Source organism: Girardinichthys multiradiatus, chromosome 4, assembly GCF_021462225.1.
Source record: "Girardinichthys multiradiatus isolate DD_20200921_A chromosome 4, DD_fGirMul_XY1, whole genome shotgun sequence".
Lineage (NCBI taxonomy): Eukaryota > Metazoa > Chordata > Actinopteri > Cyprinodontiformes > Goodeidae > Girardinichthys > Girardinichthys multiradiatus.
The window spans coordinates 3,221,329-3,227,328 of NC_061797.1; the positions used below are offsets into that span (position 1 = coordinate 3,221,329).

At 40.6% G+C, this 6,000-nt stretch overlaps 1 long non-coding RNA gene across 1 annotated transcript in view; it reads left to right on the top strand.

Moving 5' to 3' along the window:
- LOC124867400 overlaps window positions 1-3,839 on the top strand; it is a 42,071-nt gene extending 38,232 nt beyond the window's left edge. The window contains exons 3-4 of the long non-coding RNA XR_007038040.1: window positions 2,725-2,932; window positions 3,456-3,839. This is a non-coding gene — a long non-coding RNA (uncharacterized LOC124867400). The remainder of the gene's footprint in view (window positions 1-2,724; window positions 2,933-3,455) is intronic.
- The last annotated feature ends 2,161 nt before the right edge of the window (window positions 3,840-6,000 follow it).

Consider the following 6,000-nt stretch of genomic DNA (forward strand, 5'->3'; position numbering starts at 1 on the left):
CACTCCAAACTGAATATGGTTGATCTTTGTCAGCCCCCAAACAGCTCTATTGGATTACATGGAAATTTGGATCAACAGCGCCCCCTAGGACATTTCAAGTGCTCTATCTCCCTCATACATCATCAAATCCACTTGAAATGTAGTATACATCATCAGGGATCAATGCTGAACATGTTGCCACAGTCAGTTCATGACATCATTTCAGCTCCGCCCACTAATAAAAAACTCCATCTGGAAGGTCGGGATTTCCCCCAAATTTTAAATGCATCTCGCCAGATGAGAACTCTGCACTACCGAAGATCACATGACATGTTGCTCACAGTCCCTCCTAGTGTCCTAGTGGCAATGTGTTGAACCTAATGGCAGCCTCACCGGTCATGCGCAGCTGGTGATGCCAGGCTCCCGCGGTCGCTGCACAGGCCGAGTTGCGCTCAGGTGCAAGGGCCTTCAACGCTGCTTGCAGCTTTAATTGGAGTTGTATTTGAAAGACCAACACAAAGTGGTATACAATTGTGAAATGGAACAAAAATTATACATAATTTCTTTTTTTTTATGAATAAAAAACTGAAAAGGGCATTGTGCAAAAGTATTCACCCCCCTTGAGTCAATGTATACATTGTGGAACCACCTTTTGCTGTAACTACAGCTGCAAGTCTTTAAGGGTATGTTTCTATCAGCTTTGCTTTTCCAGTGAAATTTTTGCCTATTCTTTGTAAAACATCCTTAACAGTCAGATTAGATGGAGAGCGTTTGTGAACAGATGTTGTCAGATTTTGTCAATGATTCTCGAATGGGTTTAGATCTGGACCTTGACTGGGCCTGTCAGGATCTGTCTGTTAGGTTTGTTTACTTTTTGCTCACCCAGGTGCTTTTCTGTTCATTTCTGGTTCTTTAGATTCCTTCTGGTTAGTTTTGTTGTTTTTCTGTGCTTTGGTGTTAGATACTTTTACTCATATTCTGATAGATCTGGTTCTTCTTTATGTTCTTAGTCTAGTCATTGTTTTCCTGTATTCTGGTCACCTCCATGCTCTACTTGCTCATTTGTGTTAATTAGTCACTCCCTCTGTCTCGCTGTAGCCCTGGTCCACACCTGTGCCATATTGCTCCTGATTAGCTTCTCTCCCAGTTCATTGGTTCTCACTTCACTTCCTTCAGTTTCTAAACTCTCTGGTTTGTATTGTTCTCACTTGTCTGTTGCCTGGATTTTTCTGTGCCTGCTTCCTACCTGTTGATGTTGCTTTTCACCTGCCTGAGTTCCTGTACCTGGTCCATTGTAAGTGTATTTCTCAATTAAATCTGTTAAATCATCACTCCACTCAATTCTGGACTTGGGTCCTACCTTAAAACAAATCATAACAGGGCCATTCTGACACATGAATATGTTTTATTTTAAACCATTCCATTGAAGTCCCGGCTTTATGTTTAGGTTCGTTGTCCTGCTGGAAGGTGAATCTCTGCCCCAGTCACAAGTCTTTTGCAGTTTCTTCCAAGATTGCCCTGTATTTGGCTCCATCCATCTTCCCATCAACTCTGACCTCCTTCCCTATCCCTCCTGAAGAGAAGCACCCCCAGAGCATTTAACCAGATTTGACAGTGGGGATGGTGTGTTTAGAATGATGCGTCGTGTTAGTTCTCTGCCACACATAGCGTTTGGCATTTTGGCCAAAAAGCTCAATTTTGGTCTCGTCTTACTAAGGCACCTTCTTCCACATGCTTGCTGTGTCCCCAACATGGCTTCTGGCAAACTGCAAACGGTACTTCTTATGGTTTTCTTTTAACAATGGTTTTCTTCTATTTTATTTTTATAGCACCAATTTACAACACAGGTCATCTCAGGGCACTTTACAAAGTCAATTCACTTGAATCATACAGATTTCAAATCAGGTACACACATTCCAATTAATCCTAACTATCAAATAATGCTGTCAGATTCAGTTTATTATTCAGTCTGTTATTCTCCTTCTCACATATAAAGCCCTTAATGATCTACCTCCATCATACATCAGAGATCTGATTGTTCCATACATTCCTAACAGAGCACTTCGTTCTCAGACTGCAGGCTTACTGGTGGTTCCTAGAGTCTCTAGAAGTAGAATGGGAGGCAGATCCTTTAGTTATCAGGCTCCTCTCCTGTGGAACCAGCTCCCAGTTTTAGTCTGTGAGGCAGACACCCTGTCTACTTTTAAGGCTAGGCTTAAAACCTTCCTTTTTGATAAAGCTTATAGTTAGCTCAGGATAGCCTAAGCCACTCTATATCTGTAGTTATGTTGCTATCGGCTTAGGCTGCTGGAGGACATAATGACCACTTTCACTCTCTCTGCTACATTCTCATACTACTCTCCAATTTTACATTATTTGCTGTTATTTCAGCTTTTAACTCTATGTTCTCTGTTTTTTCTCTTTCTAGAAGCTATGCCTGGCCTGACTCTGTGTTTAGCTGTGGCACCTTCCTGGAGGGGGGCATCGGCTGAGCTGCTGCTGCCAACAACTTAATGTTCGACTTATATAGTAGATGATACACTTGGCCCCGTCTTTCAGTGTTTAACCCTGTTTGTCCTAGACATGCCTACTGGCTGAGCTTCTACTGTGATTAACTCTGTGCTCTCTTTCATACTACAGACTTGAAAACTGGCTCAGAGTTCATCTACTTTAGCTGTCTTTCTCTCCTAGATGAAGCCAGTAAATAGGCTATAACCAATAATGTTTCACTATACTTTCCTATAGAAAATACTACTGGAATACTCCACTGGAAGAACCATCAGGAGCCAAAGCATCACCCAAAACAGGAGAAGATACCAGTGTAACTGTGCAGGATGAGTCTTTTAATCCTGTACCCTGCCAGGAGTGTTACTGTGGACCCAAAAGAAACCTCACCACCAAACTCAACATCATCACATGCACACCAGTTGTTTATAACACAAGCTGCTCTGAAGTAAGACGATTCATCCAGACATCCCTCAGAATACTATTACACACATTATTGTAGTTCATTAGTCACAAATGACCCCTCCAACTAGGCTAATACAGGTTACCATAGAGGACAAAACATAGGTATTCATTCAAAAAGCTTCGCAGTTGGTGACTGTAAACAAAAGCACCAGACTGCATCCAAGAGAGCTGCCTTTCTCATTCATGCCAACAATAAAGCATTATTTTCACTGAATGAGAACAAATATTTTTTTTAACACATAAAAACCTAATACTGTTGAAAAACAATGAGTAAGTTAAAATGTCAAAGGTCATTTAAGTCTGGAAAACAAACTTTGCAGTAACTATAACCTACCTGGAATCTAAATTTAAACCTAGGGTTTTAATCCATTAACTAAAACTGTATCAGAAAAATGTAATTAATAAAAAGGGACCAAACATTTAGCAGATGCATTTCCGCACTATTGGCCCATGGAGTCAGAGTCTGATGTCCTCTGTTTGGTTGTCCTGATCCTAACTGTCTGCAGGGTTTTGAATATCAGACTACTACAGATGAGTGCTGTGGGACGTGTGTACAGAAGAGCTGTATTTTCACCACTTCTAAAGACCAGACAGTAAAGATCCTTGAGGTCAGTGAAAGAGATCTGTTTTTATACAATGCCATAAAAATAAAAAATAGCCTTATTATTCGTAGCAGTATAAAGCACTATATCCTTTTGTTATATTATAGTGCATCTTTTCTTCAATACCTCATTGTTCATACTCAGCAGTTTTTGTGTTTCATAAATCTTGTAGTTTTCTTTCCCATAGAAAGTACTCCTGGATCAGTGCTTCTGTGTTCTTTTTGTGTCTCTGCTCTGTTCTCTCAAACCCCCAGTCAGTCGTGGCAGATGGCCGCTCACACTGAGCCTGGTTCTGCTGGAGGTTTCCTCCTGTTAAAAGGGAGTTTTTCCTCTCCACTGTCGCTACATGCATGCTCAGTATGAGGGATTGCTGCAAAGTCAACGGCAGTGACTGTCCACTGTCTCTACAAGCTCATTCAGGAGGACTGAATGCTACAAGTCACTGACTGGATGCAATCTGCTGGGTTTCCTTAGAGAAAAAAAACTTTTGACCAATTTAAACAAATAACTGAATCTGAGTGCACTGTTTGATAGTTAGGATTAATTGGAATGTATGTACCTGACTTGAAGTCTGTATGATTTGATTGAACTGACTTTGTAAAGTGCCTTGAGATGATATGTGTTGTGAATTGGTGCTATATAAATAAAACTGAACTGCATTGAAACAATAAAATAATCAGCTCAGCGTTTAGTTAGCTTGAAACTGTCTACTGCCTGTTCTGACAGGTGTAGCATCCATTTTCAATGCTACAACACAGCATACTATATATGACATCACCCCTTTTTTATGCAGGTATGCAAGTCATTTTTGTAAAGATTAAAGCACAGAGAATCTTACATACACACAAATATTCACCATGCCAGTAATAAATATTATGTATTTTTTAACTGGCTAAAATAGGGTCATTACTTTATATCAACACAATTTGTTTTTAATTTTATGACCAGCACTACGTGAAACAAATGGCACTGGGGTACTGTTTCAAAGGGATCTAAATGTTAAATCACTTAAGAACTATTATGAATTCAAAGTGTATAAACTAATACCACATGAAGTGGAGAAGCAGGAGTCTGTGTTAGTGGCACCCAGTAAAGAAAGGAAGAGGCCAGCACTAGCAAGGCATTGTTCTTCGCTTTTCTTCTGTACACATGGAATACATAAAGTTTGCCACGACATAGCTAAATGCTTTAGGCTCCTGTGCCAAACAAGTGTGGATTTAAATTTTCGTGGTTCTAGCTGCAGCTGCTGTTGGGTTATGTGATATGATGCCCCATATGTTCCACCTGACTAATTACACTATAGAAAAGGAGGGGAGAAGAAAAAGCGCCAGGGTAAGGAGAGGGGGTGGTGGGAAGAACAATGTCAAGGAGCGTACAGAGACAGAACAAGTTTTGTGAGGAGAATGAGAAAAGGGCTGATGAAATTGAATGAATATCGTCATTAGTTCCTGTTCCATCAGCTTATATCACCAGTGTGATCGGCCTTGTAGCCAGTGTCTCGCCGTCTACAGCCCCACTGTTCTCAAATCAGTCCAAATGGATTGTGATAGCAACAGGCTTTGACCTACTTTGAAGAACAATAGCCCCCCCATGGCTGTTTGGGACATTCTGATAGTTTAGTTTGGAGGTCACGCAGGCTTGGGTAGCTTGGACAGAGTGGATGAGGAGGAGGGTAGGTTGAGGCCAAGCCCCTTCACCCTTTCAAATGCTCTACAAACCTTTTTCCATTAAATTAACAAAGACTTTAAAGGACCAGATCCCAGGACTGTCCAATATTGTTTTTTTCTAATCTACCTCCATACCTCCACTTCAGTCAGATATAGTAACAAGACTAACATGCCTCTCAAAGAGTTTATCTGACCTCTGTGCCATCAAACTGTACCAACGCTTTTTCTTGTAAAATTTGCCCCCTTGACATCCATTCAAAACTACTGTTGCTATTAGCACAAATGTTGGAATGTTTCTATAGTGTAGCAAATTGTGCTACACAGTTTAATTATGTTAATTTTTCTGCCAAATTCTGAATTTGGATGACAAATTAAATAAATTCTCTTACCTCTTGGGTATAGTTGTTGTCTGAAGCGTAATAATACTGTTCATATAAATAAATTAATACATTTTCATAAATTTATACTTTATTGAACTCTCCCTGGAGAAATTGTCCTTTGCATTTAACCCATCCCTTAGGGAGCAGTGGGCTGACATTGTGTGGCTCAGGGACCCAGAGTGGCAGGCTCTGAGATTCAAACCAGGGTACCTGTGTCTTTCAGGTCACGAATACCCTGCTCTCTAACCACTAGGCCTCTGCTCCCCCCATATGAGTGGTGTTTTGACACAGATGGAGATTTTACTTTTTATGGGCAGCAATGGAGCCCCCATCTCATCAGTTATGACAGATATTGAAGCTATTGCTCAAAGTAGCTTCGTATTGCATCTTCTCATTGCTGTT